The 17,482-nt window shown below is 44.4% G+C and overlaps 1 pseudogene; it reads right to left on the minus strand.

Annotated features, from left to right (window-relative positions):
• The window catches only part of LOC106613148 (proton-coupled amino acid transporter 4-like), a 439,980-nt pseudogene extending 428,987 nt beyond the window's left edge, over nt 1–10,993 (minus strand).
• Nucleotides 10,994–17,482: the final 6,489 nt, after the last annotated feature.

Genomic DNA, 17,482 nt, shown 5'->3' on the forward strand with positions numbered 1-17,482 from the left:
GCAGTCAGGTAGAATATTACTGCTGTTGCAGTCAGGTAGAATGGTACTGCTGTTGCAGTCAGGTAGCATGGTACTGCTGTTGCAGTCAGGTAGCATAGTACTGCTGTTGCAGTCAGGTAGAATATTACTGCTGTTGCAGTCAGGTAGCATAGTACTGCTGTTGCAGTCAGGTAGCATATTACTGCTGTTGCAGTCAGGTAGAATATTACTGCTGTTGCAGTCAGGTAGCATAGTACTGCTGTTGCAGTCAGGTAGCATGGTACTGCTGTTGCAGTCAGGTAGAATATTACTGCTGTTGCAGTCATGTAGATTATTACTGCTGTTGCAGTCAGGTAGAATATTACTGCTGTTGCAGTCAGGTAGAATATTACTGCTGTTGCAGTCAGGTAGAATATTACTGCTGTTGCAGTCAGGTAGAATATTACTGCTGTTGCAGTCAGGTAGGATATTACTGCTGTTGCAGTCAGGTAGCATATTACTGCTGTTGCAGTCAGGTAGAATAGTACTGCTGTTGCAGTCAGGTAGCATAGTACTGCTGTTGCAGTCAGGTAGCATAGTACTGCTGTTGCAGTCAGGTAGAATATTACTGCTGTTGCAGTCAGGTAGAATATTACTGCTGTTGCAGTCAGGTAGAATATTACTGCTGTTGCAGTCAGGTAGAATAGTACTGCTGTTGCAGTCAGGTAGAATAGTACTGCTGTTGCAGTCAGGTAGCATATTACTGCTGTTGCAGTCAGTTAGCATAGTACTGCTGTTGCAGTCAGTTAGCATATTACTGCTGTTGCAGTCAGGTAGCATAGTACTGCTGTTGCAGTCAGGTAGAATATTACTGCTGTTGCAGTCAGGTAGAATAATACTGCTGTTGCAGTCAGGTAGAATATTACTGCTGTTGCAGTCAGGTAGAATGGTACTGCTGTTGCAGTCAGGTAGAATAGTACTGCTGTTGCAGTCAGGTAGAATAGTACTGCTGTTGCAGTCAGGTAGAATAGTACTGCTGTTGCAGTCAGGTAGAATATTACTGCTGTTGCAGTCAGGTAGCATATTACTGCTGTTGCAGTCAGGTAGCATAGTACTGCTGTTGCAGTCAGGTAGCATAGTACTGCCGTTGCAGTCAGGTAGCATAGTACTGCCGTTGCAGTCAGGTAGCATAGTACTGCCGTTGCAGTCAGGTAGCATAGTACTGCCGTTGCAGTCAGGTAGAATATTACTGCCGTTGCAGTCAGGTAGAATATTACTGCCGTTGCAGTCAGGTAGAATATTACTGCCGTTGCAGTCAGGTAGATTATTACTGCCGTTGCAGTCAGGTAGAATATTACTGCCGTTGCAGTCAGGTAGCATATTACTGCCGTTGCAGTCAGATAGCATATTACTGCCGTTGCAGTCAGGTAGCATATTACTGCCGTTGCAGTCAGGTAGAATATTACTGCCGTTGCAGTCAGGTAGCATATTACTGCCGTTGCAGTCAGGTAGAATAGTACTGCCGTTGCAGTCAGGTAGCATAGTACTGCCGTTGCAGTCAGGTAGCATAGTACTGCTGTTGCAGTCAGGTAGCATAGTACTGCTGTTGCAGTCAGGTAGAATATTACTGCTGTTGCAGTCAGGAAGAATATTACTGCTGTTGCAGTCAGGTAGCATATTACTGCTGTTGCAGTCAGGTAGAATATTACTGCTGTTGCAGTCAGGTAGCATATTACTGCTGTTGCAGTCAGGTAGCATATTACTGCTGTTGCAGTCAGGTAGCATATTACTGCTGTTGCAGTCAGGTAGCATATTACTGCTGTTGCAGTCAGGTAGCATATTACTGCTGTTGCAGTCAGGTAGCACATTACTGCTGTTGCAGTCAGGTAGCATATTACTGCTGTTGCAGTCAGGTAGAATATTACTGCTGTTGCAGTCAGGTAGCATGGTACTGCTGTTGCAGTCAGGTAGAATGGTACTGCTGTTGCAGTCAGGTAGCATGGTACTGCTGTTGCAGTCAGGTAGCATGGTACTGCTGTTGCAGTCAGGTAGCATGGTACTGCTGTTGCAGTCAGGTAGCATGGTACTGCTGTTGCAGTCAGGTAGCATGGTACTGCTGTTGCAGTCAGGTAGTATGGTACTGCTGTTGCAGTCAGGTAGAATATTACTGCTGTTGCAGTCAGGTAGATTATTACTGCTGTTGCAGTCAGGTAGCATATTACTGCTGTTGCAGTCAGGTAGAATATTACTGCTGTTGCAGTCAGGTAGCATAGTACTGCTGTTGCAGTCAGGTAGCATTGTACTGCTGTTGCAGTCAGGTAGCTTAGTACTGCTGTTGCAGTCAGGTAGGATATTACTGCTGTTGCAGTCAGGTAGATTATTACTGCTGTTGCAGTCAGGTAGCATGGTACTGCTGTTGCAGTCAGGTAGCTTAGTACTGCTGTTGCAGTCAGGTAGCATGGTACTGCTGTTGCAGTCAGGTAGCTTAGTAGTGCTGTTGCAGTCAGGTAGCATGGTACTGCTGTTGCAGTCAGGTAGAATATTACTGCTGTTGCAGTCAGGTAGAATATTACTGCTGTTGCAGTCAGGTAGAATATTACTGCTGTTGCAGTCAGGTAGCATAGTACTGCTGTTGCAGTCAGGTAGAATGGTACTGCTGTTGCAGTCAGGTAGCATGGTACTGCTGTTGCAGTCAGGTAGCATAGTACTGCTGTTGCAGTCAGGTAGAATATTACTGCTGTTGCAGTCAGGTAGCATAGTACTGCTGTTGCAGTCAGGTAGCATATTACTGCTGTTGCAGTCAGGTAGAATATTACTGCTGTTGCAGTCAGGTAGCATAGTACTGCTGTTGCAGTCAGGTAGCATGGTACTGCTGTTGCAGTCAGGTAGAATATTACTGCTGTTGCAGTCATGTAGATTATTACTGCTGTTGCAGTCAGGTAGAATATTACTGCTGTTGCAGTCAGGTAGAATATTACTGCTGTTGCAGTCAGGTAGAATATTACTGCTGTTGCAGTCAGGTAGAATATTACTGCTGTTGCAGTCAGGTAGCATAGTACTGTTGTTGCAGTCAGGTAGCATGGTACTGCTGTTGCAGTCAGGTAGAATATTACTGCTGTTGCAGTCAGGTAGAATATTACTGTTGTTGCAGTCAGGTAGAATATTACTGCTGTTGCAGTCAGGTAGAATATTACTGCTGTTGCAGTCAGGTAGAATATTACTGCTGTTGCAGTCAGGTAGAATATTACTGCTGTTGCAGTCAGGTAGCATATTACTGCTGTTGCAGTCAGGTAGCATATTACTGCTGTTGCAGTCAGGTAGAATAGTACTGCTGTTGCAGTCAGGTAGCATAGTACTGCTGTTGCAGTCAGGTAGCATGGTACTGCTGTTGCAGTCAGGTAGTATGGTACTGCTGTTGCAGTCAGGTAGAATATTACTGCTGTTGCAGTCAGGTAGATTATTACTGCTGTTGCAGTCAGGTAGCATATTACTGCTGTTGCAGTCAGGTAGAATATTACTGCTGTTGCAGTCAGGTAGCATAGTACTGCTGTTGCAGTCAGGTAGCATTGTACTGCTGTTGCAGTCAGGTAGCATAGTACTGCTGTTGCAGTCAGGTAGCTTAGTACTGCTGTTGCAGTCAGGTAGGATATTACTGCTGTTGCAGTCAGGTAGATTATTACTGCTGTTGCAGTCAGGTAGCATGGTACTGCTGTTGCAGTCAGGTAGCTTAGTACTGCTGTTGCAGTCAGGTAGCATGGTACTGCTGTTGCAGTCAGGTAGCTTAGTAGTGCTGTTGCAGTCAGGTAGCATGGTACTGCTGTTGCAGTCACGTGAGAATATTACTGCTGTTGCAGTCAGGTAGAATATTACTGCTGTTGCAGTCAGGTAGAATATTACTGCTGTTGCAGTCAGGTAGCATAGTACTGCTGTTGCAGTCAGGTAGAATGGTACTGCTGTTGCAGTCAGGTAGCATGGTACTGCTGTTGCAGTCAGGTAGCATAGTACTGCTGTTGCAGTCAGGTAGAATATTACTGCTGTTGCAGTCAGGTAGCATAGTACTGCTGTTGCAGTCAGGTAGCATATTACTGCTGTTGCAGTCAGGTAGAATATTACTGCTGTTGCAGTCAGGTAGCATAGTACTGCTGTTGCAGTCAGGTAGCATGGTACTGCTGTTGCAGTCAGGTAGAATATTACTGCTGTTGCAGTCAGGTAGAATATTACTGTTGTTGCAGTCAGGTAGAATATTACTGCTGTTGCAGTCAGGTAGAATATTACTGCTGTTGCAGTCAGGTAGAATATTACTGCTGTTGCAGTCAGGTAGAATATTACTGCTGTTGCAGTCAGGTAGAATATTACTGCTGTTGCAGTCAGGTAGAATATTACTGCTGTTGCAGTCAGGTAGCATATTACTGCTGTTGCAGTCAGGTAGCATATTACTGCTGTTGCAGTCAGGTAGAATAGTACTGCTGTTGCAGTCAGGTAGCATAGTACTGCTGTTGCAGTCAGGTAGCATAGTACTGCTGTTGCAGTCAGGTAGAATATTACTGCTGTTGCAGTCAGGTAGAATATTACTGCTGTTGCAGTCAGGTAGAATATTACTGCTGTTGCAGTCAGGTAGAATAGTACTGCTGTTGCAGTCAGGTAGAATAGTACTGCTGTTGCAGTCAGGTAGCATATTACTGCTGTTGCAGTCAGTTAGCATAGTACTGCTGTTGCAGTCAGTTAGCATATTACTGCTGTTGCAGTCAGGTAGCATAGTACTGCTGTTGCAGTCAGGTAGCATATTACTGCCGTTGCAGTCAGGTAGCATAGTACTGCCGTTGCAGTCAGGTAGCATAGTACTGCCGTTGCAGTCAGGTAGAATATTACTGCCGTTGCAGTCAGGTAGAATATTACTGCCGTTGCAGTCAGGTAGAATATTACTGCCGTTGCAGTCAGGTAGAATATTACTGCCGTTGCAGTCAGGTAGAATATTACTGCCGTTGCAGTCAGGTAGATTGTTACTGCCGTTGCAGTCAGGTAGAATATTACTGCCGTTGCAGTCAGGTAGCATATTACTGCCGTTGCAGTCAGGTAGCATATTACTGCCGTTGCAGTCAGGTAGCATATTACTGCCGTTGCAGTCAGGTAGCATATTACTGCCGTTGCAGTCAGGTAGAATAGTACTGCCGTTGCAGTCAGGTAGCATATTACTGCTGTTGCAGTCAGGTAGCATAGTACTGCCGTTGCAGTCAGGTAGCATAGTACTGCTGTTGCAGTCAGGTAGCATAGTACTGCTGTTGCAGTCAGGTAGAATATTACTGCTGTTGCAGTCAGGTAGAATATTACTGCTGTTGCAGTCAGGTAGAATATTACTGCTGTTGCAGTCAGGTGGCATATTACTGCTGTTGCAGTCAGGTAGCATATTACTGCTGTTGCAGTCAGGTAGCATATTACTGCTGTTGCAGTCAGGTAGAATATTACTGCTGTTGCAGTCAGGTAGCATATTACTGCTGTTGCAGTCAGGTAGAATATTACTGCTGTTGCAGTCAGGTAGCATATTACTGCTGTTGCAGTCAGGTAGCATATTACTGCTGTTGCAGTCAGGTAGCATATTACTGCTGTTGCAGTCAGGTAGCATATTACTGCTGTTGCAGTCAGGTAGCACATTACTGCTGTTGCAGTCAGGTAGCATATTACTGCTGTTGCAGTCAGGTAGCATATTACTGCTGTTGCAGTCAGGTAGCATATTACTGCTGTTGCAGTCAGGTAGCATGGTACTGCTTTTGCAGTCCGGTGGCATAGTACTGCTGTTGCTTACAATAAGTAATGAAATGTCTCTTTAAGATATATTATATTAATGAAGTCAACCTGAAACATTTAAGGCGAAGTGCCAATCAATAATTCTCAGAGCACCACTCAAACCTTTTATTGTAACACTACATTAAATGCACTTTTTCCTAATCTATAACACTAACCCAACCATATTTTTATGAAATTCACTGAGGAAGATGGTCCTCCACTTCCTCCTCTGAGGAGCCTCCACTGGTTAACCATCCCTCCTTTATAGAAGTCTTTAAATTATGGCTGCGATCCCAAATGGTCTGATATATCATCATCTATTCTTACCATTAGGCCCTTGTTGACCTTTGTCACAGATATGAGAGATTTGAATAGCTTCTAGGAGCGAGTCATCCATTTGGGATCCGGCCTTTTTCCAACACCTTCAGCACCCATTGGCCCAAAGAGTAGTCATGTGACTATATGGGTGATGGGTCATAGGTTGACCTCCAGATGACTAGAGCGTTCTCATCTCACCTCCCAAATCTGTCACTCTTCCTGAAGCACTGGTAGGAGCTGTGCTCCATGGAGAAGGCCACTGTGTCACTGTACCCCAGGGGAGGTCTCTTCAACCTGGGAGAGGAGAGGTACCTGGTCACACATTTGGTGTCACAGAGAGAGTCACCAAGAGATACAGCGACAAGAGGAAGATGGACCACAATATCTGAGGGAATTAAAAGACAGTCTCTCTGTCTGAGTCTACTTCTTCTGCTGTTCTCTTTTCGGTCTTCACAGGTAGACAGAGAGAGACAAGAGGACAACAGAAGACAGAGACAAAGAAAGAAGGGGTGATAGATTGCTGGAAACCAGACAGCGGAAGATTGAGACTGCCATCTGAAAGCGAGTACATTACGTCCTGGTTTGGATGAGAGATGGCCGATTACAATATATTAGTCACTGTCTCCGACGCTATATTGAAATAATCACAGTGATTAATAGTGTGGGGCTGTCATTTGGGGAGACCCAGTTTTTACCTTGCAGTGTCCCTGTACCACAAACAAGACAATGTTATACAGAGGAGCTGGCTGTAGAGGTCTCCACGGTTTCAACAGCGAGTCCTGATTCAAAATTCTGACTTTTGCCTCGAATCTGGGTCAGGTCTGATAATTGCCACGGGTCTCAGATATGTGCAATTAAAATGTATTAACCTGTCCTCTGTTAATTTGGTGTTTGTGTTATGACAAGTGTGCGAGCTGTGTCAGCCAATTGCAACTCAATAAAATATATAGCTTGGATCCAGCTGAAACTGGTTCCGGCTGCTCACCTCACATACGCCTGCGAAAGAAAGAAAGAGAGAGAGAAAGAAAGAAAGAAAGAGAGAGAGATAGAATGAAGAGAAGGAAGAGAAAGTGTAAAAGGACCCTTACTTTTGATATTACCCTAATAAAGTTAATCAACTTTTGTGAAGGTTTGGCTAGTACTAGGTTTAGCTACAGCAGGCCTATGAAGGCAGTGCACACAGTCACTCCTACAGACTCCGACAGTTGAACCTCAGGCGAAGAAGAATGCTTTAGGCCTGCAAGAGGTACTAACAATATAATCTTATCTTCATAAAAAATATATTCTGAGCAAAGATAAATGAAGTAGCATCCATCTGTACGCCTATATCTGAATAGCAGTAGTAGCCTATCTGACAAGTAGGTCGGGAACATGGCGCTGGTATATCTCCACCTTTCTCTCGGTCTCTCCAGGTCTAGGCCTCAGCTTGTCTCCTTCAATGTTTATTTAGTAAATATGAACATCACACAGTGGAAGCCTAAAGGCCTACAGTATATGCATGCAACGCTGCATGTATCACTCAACTCTCCCGACAGCTGAACTGTGAGGTAGTCGACTATTGCTTTAGTAAAGTAAAAAACAATAGACTATAAAGTGTAGAATAAATTACACATCGAAACTATTTTTTTTGTCATTTGTTCTAGGCAGTTAAGGACACGTAACTGTGGATCATTTGACCAATATGGCTTGTTGATTGATGGCGCTGGCAGCGCCCAGTTGGAGGCTTCCTTTGCTCTCTCCTTCTTTCTGATCAGAATGGATGTCTTGGATCTGAACCAGCACGGGTCTGTTTGGGTTTGTTTTCCAAGGTCCTTCTCAGAACGGGTACGACTGTTTTCAGCTACATTCGGAACAGGGCTACATATTTAAATTGCGCATATCGGGTCAGGTGAGAAAGCCACGGATCCAAAAGAAGACCTCTAGTTGGTTGTTATCTGCTCTCAGCACTAACCGGTACACACGCTGAGGACTCAGACACAATAAAAAGTTAAATAACTGAAAATGATTACATTACAACGTTTCATACTCTCCTCACCCAACACTCAGTTGGAATACATGACACACTGTTTGTACGTACTGTGTGTGTTTAGGGAGGTGGGTTGATGTTGTTGCTAGAGCACTTGTCAGTAGAGTAATGGAGATGTGGGTGGGCCACCTCCAGGGCTCGTTTACACCCTGCAACAGCCAGGAAACACTTAACGCTCCCTTTAACATCTCACGTCTGACCACCCCATCATTAGATCCGCCAAGGGAAATGACTGCACATTAGCCACCATATTAAGCAGAGCGGTGTGCTCACAGCCTTTAAGTGATGCGGAGAGTTAGAGGGAGAGAGACAGAGAGAGAGAGAGAGAGAGAGCATTTGAGTCAACAGAGCGGCTGGGTCCCTGGTGGTTAAGTGTTTTTATTACTGTAATTGTATTGAAAAGGAAAGTGTGTGAGGACAAACACAACGAGACAGGTGTTGATGACGGCTATGAAACACCATGACACATGAGTGACTTGTCAGTGAGGATGCTGCTAAGGGAGCAATAAGGGGGGGTGAGAGCATAGTTATTACCTCTCGCATAGGTGGTGGCTACAGTGGACCAGGATGTGCATACAGTGAACACAGACCACACCCATCAGCACCAGGCAAAGAGGCCCCACCTGGAGAAATAAAAACACAAAGAACAGACTGAGAACATACTGACAGTAATGTCAACACCAAATGAAACCAACTGTGAACCAGACAGGAACACGCATCAGTCCATATTAATGCAAACTCATCAGATATAACCCAGAGAAATAGGCTCACTTACACACGCACAGTAGTGGGATAGCTCTTTGCTATTCTATGTACGTCCCCAAAAACCTCATATCACATAACGGTGTTGTGATCATTATTTTGTTCTGTTCTGTCATCCAGAAAGAAAATCTCTCCGTCATGTGACATGATCACACCATCATCATAAGACAGCACAAAGGAGGGAAGATTAAGCAAGGGGACACAGCATTTTGGGTTTTCTCCCCAACCAATACAATACTAGCACTGGAACATCATCTAGTCTATGGAGCCTGCAGATTCTCTGGGGAAAATCGAGTAAACGCAACGTAACCTTGGCAACGTGATACATGTGCCTTGCTACGTCTGTTTCACTGGTATGGTAACAGTGGTCATGTGTGCCTGCTGTTGGTCTGAAGCTAGCCTCATCCTCAGTCTCCATTACAACAGAGCCTGAAGTGTACAAATTGACCTGATTGTCCTTTCAAATAATGACACTTGTCTAGCCTGATCCTATCCTCCTTTTGTCCATTTGGAAAATGGAGGAATCAGGAAATATGTGAGGCTATAAACTGATCTGAGCTCAACCACTAGCCAGTGCCACAGCTGCAAAGCAGGCAGGCACACAGGTAGGTTTGTACCATGGTGCTGAAGCACTTGTGGTGGGGACTGGTTTGATGAACACCTCACTAACTGATTAACCAGGCCTTGGTTCTGAGAAGAAGCTGCAGCAATCTACGGATTCAAATATAATCTGATAACACACCATAGCCATGACACACACACACAGTACTTTAAACCAATGTACATGATCATGTAATTACGCACTCACATCCATCTGTAATACTCAGAGATAAGGGTTGTGTGCCCAGTCCAGTTAGCAGGAGTATGCAGGTCAATAAACATACCAGTCATTATGACCTTTGTACTCTTGTATGACGCAGAGGTCCAAATATAAAACCCCAAATCAACTTAACATGAGCCAGGATCCACAGCAGGGAATCATTGTCTGTAGACAGAGGAGACTAGCAGGTCCACTGACACCACTTACAATGACTCCTAACTCTTCCACAACACTACATTAACACACCTGAAGACTTGGAGGTTAATTCCTACGCGTGTACTCATCTGTACAAGGCGTGCTAATTTCTGCTCCCATCGTACACACTGGTCCAGTAAACCTAGAAACTGAACCGCTGGTTAAATCAAACAATGGAATGATGAGATGATCTTGTACATTGGTGTTTTATGTAATGACTTCCAATAAACATTCAGATCACAGATAATGAATACATATTTATGCATAACCCATAATCATGCCCAACCCATTACTTTTTCATTAGCGAAATTCCAATTATTTTTACCAACCAATATCAATGATGTATAATGTAATGCTGTAGGGATGACACATCAATGCCCAAGTTATCTCAGTAGCTTTACAACCAAGGCCAAGTTTTCTGACTAATTTATTTGCCAATATAGTGGCTTCCCAGCCTTTTCTCTGCCTCGACTCTAACAAGAGTGTGTGTATTTTTCCTACTGAATAAACCAAACCAATATTCCACTGTACATAAAGCAGTACACAAGGACACTAATGTAATGTAAAGTGTGACCCAGCCCTGTTTGTGTTATGGTGTGAACGGTGTAAGGCTGCAGGTGGTTAAGAGTGTTGGACCAGTAACCGAAAGGTCGCTTGTTCGAATACCCGAGTCGACTAGATGAACAATCTGCCGATGTGCCCTTGGAGCAAAGCACTTAACCCTAATTGCTCCTGTAAGTCGCTCTGGAGAGTCTGCTAAATGACTAAAATGTAGTATCACTAGTGGGGCATTAGTTACTCACTATGATCCCTGCGTTGCGTACTGCCAGGGGAAGACCCAGCAACCCAGTCCCAATGTTTCCCTTCAGCAGGTGGATGAGAGCCTGAGTAAACCTGTGGAACAGAGAGGGTTAGGGGTACACTCAGAGACCAATGTAATATGATCTACAATTGTTTTATTTGATCCAACTCAATTCCTCAAGGGCCGCAGTGCCCACTAACACAGTACAACGGTAAACAACTGGAACCACTAATAGTGTTTCATGATTGAGGTGGGTAACTTAAATCAATTTTTTTGTCACATGCACCAAACAGGTGCATGTGATGGGTTGGGCATTTCATGACCTTACCATGAAATGCTTACTTACAAGCCCTTAACCAACAATGCAGTTCAAGATCAGCATGGCAGATGTGTTGTTGCCTATCCTTACCACCTGGGGGCAGCCCATCAGGAAGTCCAGGACCCAGTTGCAGAGGGAGGTGTTTAGTCCCAGGGTCCTTAGCTTAGTGATGAGCTTTGTGGGTACTATAGTGTTGAACACTGAGCTGTAGACAATGAATAGCATTCTCACATTTTTATTTTACCTTTATTTAACTAGGCAAGTCAGTTAAGAACAAATTCTTCTTTTCAATGACAGCCTAGGAACCGTGGGTTAACTGCCTTGTTCAGGGGCAGAACGACAGATTGTTACCTTGTCAGCTCAGGGATTTGAACTTGCAACCTTTTGGTTACTAGCCCAATGCTCTAACCACTAGGCTACGCTGCTGCCCCAAGGTACACAAGGTGTACTTTTTGTCCAGGTGGGAAAGGGCAGTGTGGAGTGCGATTGAGTTGCGTCATCTGTGGATCTGTTTAGGCGGTATGCGAATTGGAGTGGGTCTAGGGTTTCCGGGATGATGGTGTTGATGTGAACCATGACCAGCCTTTTAAAGCACTTCATGGCTACCGACGTGAGGGGCGGTAATCATTAAGGCAGGTAACCTTCGCTTTCTTGGGCAAAGGGACTATGGTGGTCTGTTTGAAACATGTCGGTATTACAGACTTAGTCAGGGACAGATTGAAAGGGTCAGTGAAGACACTTGCCAGTTGGTCACACATGCTTTGAGTACACATCCTGGTAATTCGTCTGGCCCCGCGGCTTTGTGAATGTTGACCTGTTTAAAGGTCTTGCTCACATCGGCTACGGAGAGCGTGATCACACAGTGGTCCGGAACAGCTGGTGCTCTCATGCATGCTTCAGTGTTGCTTGCCTTGAAGAGAGAATAAAAGGCATTTAGATCATCTGGTAGGCTCGCGTCACTGGGCAGCTCGCAGCTGGGTTTCCATTTGTAGTCCATAATAATTTTCAATCCCTGCCACATCCAACAAGTGTCAGAGCCGGTGTAGTAGGATTCAATCTTAGTCCTGCATTGAGGATTTGCCTGTTTGATGGTTCATCTGAGGGCATAGCGGGATTTCTTATAAGCGTTTGGAACAGTGTCTCACTCCTTGAATGCGGCAGCTCTAGCCTTTAGCTTGGTGCGGACGTTGCCTGTAATCCATGGCTTCTGGTTGGGATATGTACATACAGTGAGTGTGGGGACAACGTCGTCGATGCACTTATTGATGAAGCCGGTGACGGAGGTGGTATACTCCTCAATGCCATTGGATGAATCCCGGAACATACTCCCGTCTGTGTTAGCAAAACAGTCCTGTCGGGTAGCATCTGAGTCATCTGACCACTTTCGTATATAGCGAGTCACTGGTACTTCCTGCATTCGTTTTTGCTTGTAAGCAGGAATCAGGACGATAGAATTATGCTCAGATTTGCCAAATGGAGAGTGAGGGAGGCTTTGTACACGTATCTGTGTGTGGAGCAAAGGTGGTCTAGAGTTTTTCCCCCTCTGGTGGCACATGTGACATGCTGATAGAAATTAGGTCAAATGGATTTAAGTTTCCCTGCATTAAAGTCTCCAGCCACTAGGAGCGCCGCATCTGGATGAGCATTTTCTTGTTGACTAATGGCCTTATACACTCACTGAGTGCGGTCTTAGTGCCAGTATCGGTTTGTGGTGGTAAATAGACGGCTATGAATAATATAGATGAGAACTCTCTAGGTAGATAGTGTGATCTTCAGCTTATCATGAGGTATTCCACCTCAGGTGAGCAATACCTCAAAACTTCTTTAATATTAAATATTGTGCACCAGCAGTTATTGACAAATAGACACACACCCCTGCCCCGAGTCTTACCAGACGTAGCTGCTCCGTCCTGCCGATGCACGGAGAAGCCAGCCAGCTCTATATTAACTGTGGCATTGTTAGCCAGGTCTCGGTGAAACATAAGATATTACTGTTTTTAATGTCCCGTTGGTAGGACAGTCTTAATCGTAAATCGTCCAGTTTGTTTTCCAATGATTGCACATTGGCCAATTTTATGTAGGGTAGTGGTGGTTTACCTACTCGTTGACGAATTTTTACGAGGCACCTCGCCTTCCTCCCCCTTTATCTCCGTCTTTTCTTTATGCAGATGATGGGGATTGTGGGCCTCGTCTCAAAAAAGCAGTATATCCTTCGCGTCGGACTCATTAAAGACAAACTCTTCATCCAGTTCGAGGTGAAGGCCTCCACCCTTCTTAAATGGAAGAAGTTTGTTACACCAAGACTCCGGCCGGTCAAACTGCGCAATCAGGGGAGAAGGACCTTGATCAAGGAGGTGACCAAGAACCCGATGGTCAATCTGACACAGCTTCAGAGTTCCTCTGTGGAGATGGGAGAACCTTCCAGAAGGACAACCACCTCTGCAGCACTCCACCAATCAGGCCTTTATGGTAGACTGGCCAAACAGAAGCCACTCCTCAGTAAAAGGCACATGACAGCCCACGGTGAAGCATGGTGGTGGTAGCACCATGGTGTGGGGATGTTTTTCAGCAGCAGGGACTGGTGCAAAGTCCAGAGAGATTCTTTATTAAAACCTGCTCCAGAGCGCTCAGACTGGGGCGAAGGTTCACCTTCCAACAGGACAACAACCCAAGCACACAGCCAAGACAACGCAGGAGTGGCTCGGGACAAGTATCGGAATGTCCTTGAGTGGCCCAGACAGAGCCCGGACTTAAACTTGCTCGAACATCTATGGAGAGACCAGAAAAAAGCTGTGAAGCAACACTCCCCATCCAAACTTAGAGCTTGAGAGGATCTGCAGAGAAAAATTGGAGAAACTCCCCAAATACAGGTGTGCCAAGCTTGTAGTGTCATACCCAAGAAGACTCGAGGCTGTAATCGCTGTCAAAGGTCCTTCAAAGTACTGAGTAAAGGGTCTGAATACTTATATATATATATATATATATATATATATATACACACACACGCAAAAATGTCTAAAATCCTGTTTTTGCCTTGTCATTGTGTGTAGATGGATGAAATTGCCCCCCCATCAACTGTAGAATAAGGCTGTAACAAAATGTGTTCAAGGTCAAGGGGTCTGAATACTTTCCTAATGCACTGTACATGGTTACTTATGGATGTATCATCTTCAATAACATACCACCCATAGCCATTACATTTGTCATTTAGCAGACGCTCTTATCCAGAGCGACTTACAGTTAGTGCATTCATCTTAAGATAGCTAGGTGGGTCAACCACATCACAGTAAGTACAATTTCCCTCAAAGTAGCTATCAGCAAAGTCAGAGCTAGCAAGGAGGGGGCTGTGGTATTATTATTTAAGATACTCTTTGAAGAGGCAGGGTTTCAGATGTTTGGCCAGGGTGATGACAGGGGGCAAAGATCAGTTGTTCATTCTATTGCAATCCTATTCTTTAACCTTAGAGCAGTTCACTGACGGCAACCTCAACCTCCAGCCACACACAGGGAAAAGAGAAGAGACTATGCCTTGATTTCTTTCTTTGCAAACCTCTTCACGCACTTTATCCTTTCAAGAAACGACAATATCAACATTGTTGCTCCGACTTTCTCTGTTGATATTGGCATTTAATGTCAATGGACTGTTGACATTGAAATACTACCAGGAAAATGTATTATCAGAGAAGGTGACTCAATTGTAAACTGTAATTGTGTGCTTTCTTTGTCTATGACAATGTTTTCTTGACACTAAGAGCTGGTCTAAGCCTGAGGCAGCACAGAGGTGTCATTTTTTCTAGAGCAAGTGAGAGGTTGTGGCTCTCTCACACTGTTGAAACAATTTAGAGAATGCTTTAGCTGCCTGTCACAGATCGATTTAGCCCAATTACACCAGTCCGCTAACGTTCTTCACTAACATACAAAGAAGAACACTGAGGTGGAAACTCAAGACTATAAAGACACCACAACAGGGGCTCTTTCATTTCACTGGAGACAATATTTGTCCTTCAGCAACTGATCCATAGGAATCTCTAACAATCAGATACAATGCAAATAATTGACAAAGATGGCATACAAAGTGTTGGAACCAGGAGTGTCAGTCAACAAGCTTTGAATGTTGAGTATAAGTCTCTTGTATTACCATACCCAACCTTTTCCGGTTACTATCACCAACTGAATTTTTATTTGCCCGGAGTACCCCTGAGGTACCCCCTCATGTGCATTTTACCAGTAGACCTCTCAAGTACCCCCTGTGGATAGGCAAAGTTCCCCCAGGTGTCCAAGTACCCCCTGTGGATAGGCAAAGTTCCCCCAGGGGTCCAAGTACCCCCTGTGGATAGGCAAAGTTCCCCCAGGGGTCCAAGTACCCCCTGTGGATAGGCAAAGTTCCCCCAGGGGTCCAAGTACTCCTTCCTGGGAACCACTGCTCTAGTCTAGCACCAAAAAAGATGCTACTGTGATGGAGGGAATAAATAGTACGGATACATCCGTTTCCACCCAAACCTTGATATGACGGTTGTTCAATTTAATTCCAGCTAGTTCCAACCCATAAATTATAGCGTCACCGGGATCATCATCATTCCCAGAGAGGCTAGTAGCTACCTAGCTGTTGCGAAGGCATCCTCCAGCGGGCATCTGGGCAGCAGTCGACACAGACAGTCCTGTCACTGTGCGGTGGTTAGCCCTGGCCAGGAAAGGGCGAGATGGGTAGGCTTGCAGTTGGCCTACGGACACGATAACATAAGGAAACATCAACAATGTCATTGGATCGCTATTGACGCGTTTTCTTGCTCGTACTCACTAGCAAGCTTCCGTGATATTAGACATTATAGCTAACTAAACTAATAGAAGCTTAGGCCTATAGCCTAATATATTGCAACGCATCTACATAGAACGTGCAATTTAGTCGATTTGCAGTTAAAGTTAAGGGCTAAAATATGCCGTCAATGTAACAGACGATGTAAATCAGTGTCATTGTTAGTCGGACGAACAGACAAGAAATAGAAACGTAGCCTAAACCAGCTGTCAAATCTGTAGCCGTGCTGTCATGGATAAAATGTAACAGCAGTGTTATCAATATACCGTGGCTATATGAATTATGTTAGTTAGAGCTAAGTTACATTGTAGTCAAGTCAGTCATAAGCATTGTGCGGTTTCTGAATGGTCAGGGCAAAGATAACTTGCTACTGTACTACGGTCGAAAGCTCTGTCAAAGCCCAGACGTCCCTGTGCAACAGCGCGCACTCGAAACGTTATTTTTGTATGGATGTTGAAATGACGGTAGCACTTCCATTGAGATTATGAATTCATAGCTGTACTCTTTGGATACAATTGCATTACCAGGTTGAAAAATTCATTCTCCGGATTAGTACAGCACATTTTCCTTAGCCGACGATACATGTAGAAAACGTCACACTCGCTATAATTGTCAACCCGGGAGAGGGGGTCTTAAAGGAAAAGTGTTCACATATTTACGATTCCACTTGCAGTTCTGAAAAGTTATTTCGCTTGTGCCTTATTAATTAGAGTTGGGTTGACAGTCCTCAACTCTTCACCCATGGCTGGCTGAGTCCCTTGCAGTCCCTGTACAAGACTGATGGCATGTCAGCGGAACTAATGCCGTTCCCATATTGGTAAAGTACAGAACAGCAGTGTTTCCCAACCCCGGTCCTCGAGTTCCACCAACGGTACACATTTTTGTTGTTGCCCTGGACAAACACACCTCATTCAGCTCATTGAGGGCTTGATGATTAGTTGAATCGGGTGTGCTTTTCCAGGGTTACAATAAAAAAAAGTGTACTGTTGGAAGTACTCAGGACCAGGATAGGGAAACACTGCTGCCTGGTCTCAGACTAGACATAACCTAGTACATGTAAATCTGGGACACTCAGTAACATATAGAGCTTTTTGTGCACGCAAGTTGGTGGCAGAGCAAGGGGAGTTCTTATAGAATGCCAGCAACAACAAAAAAGCCTCTAGTTGCATGTTGCTTATGAGTTAATTTTACACTACTTTTGGATTTTAAGGCTCATATGAATGTCCTGCTTAATACAATGTTTGTGTCATCATTGCAAATCAACTGCATTATACTTAAAAAAAAACACTTACACTTCAAGCAGTAAAATGGCTGTTTGGCCAGCTTTTGCTACAACCCATATCAATGAGCGTTAGCATTCTAGCTAACATCTGCTGCATCCAAAATAGTTATTTTTGCAAAGATCACAACCAAATATAATCTTAGCAACTTTTCAGACAACAATCCAAACATCATTGTAAGCATATGAGCACCCCAAAAAGTTATTTTTGTTTACAAGTAATAAAAACGTAAATCTAGGCTATGTTGAATGGGTGCAGATGGCGACTGGCTTTCTTACTGCCGCCAAGAGTCGCACGCATCTGTGTGTGACATCACTGGGTCGTGTATTGAAAAAGGGTCTATACAATATGCATTTATGTACAGAATAATACAAAATCTGACACCAGGTAGCAGCCCAGCCAGCAAAA

The sequence above is a fragment of the Salmo salar genome, chromosome ssa09 (genome assembly GCF_905237065.1).
Source record: "Salmo salar chromosome ssa09, Ssal_v3.1, whole genome shotgun sequence".
Classification (NCBI taxonomy): Eukaryota; Metazoa; Chordata; class Actinopteri; order Salmoniformes; family Salmonidae; genus Salmo; species Salmo salar.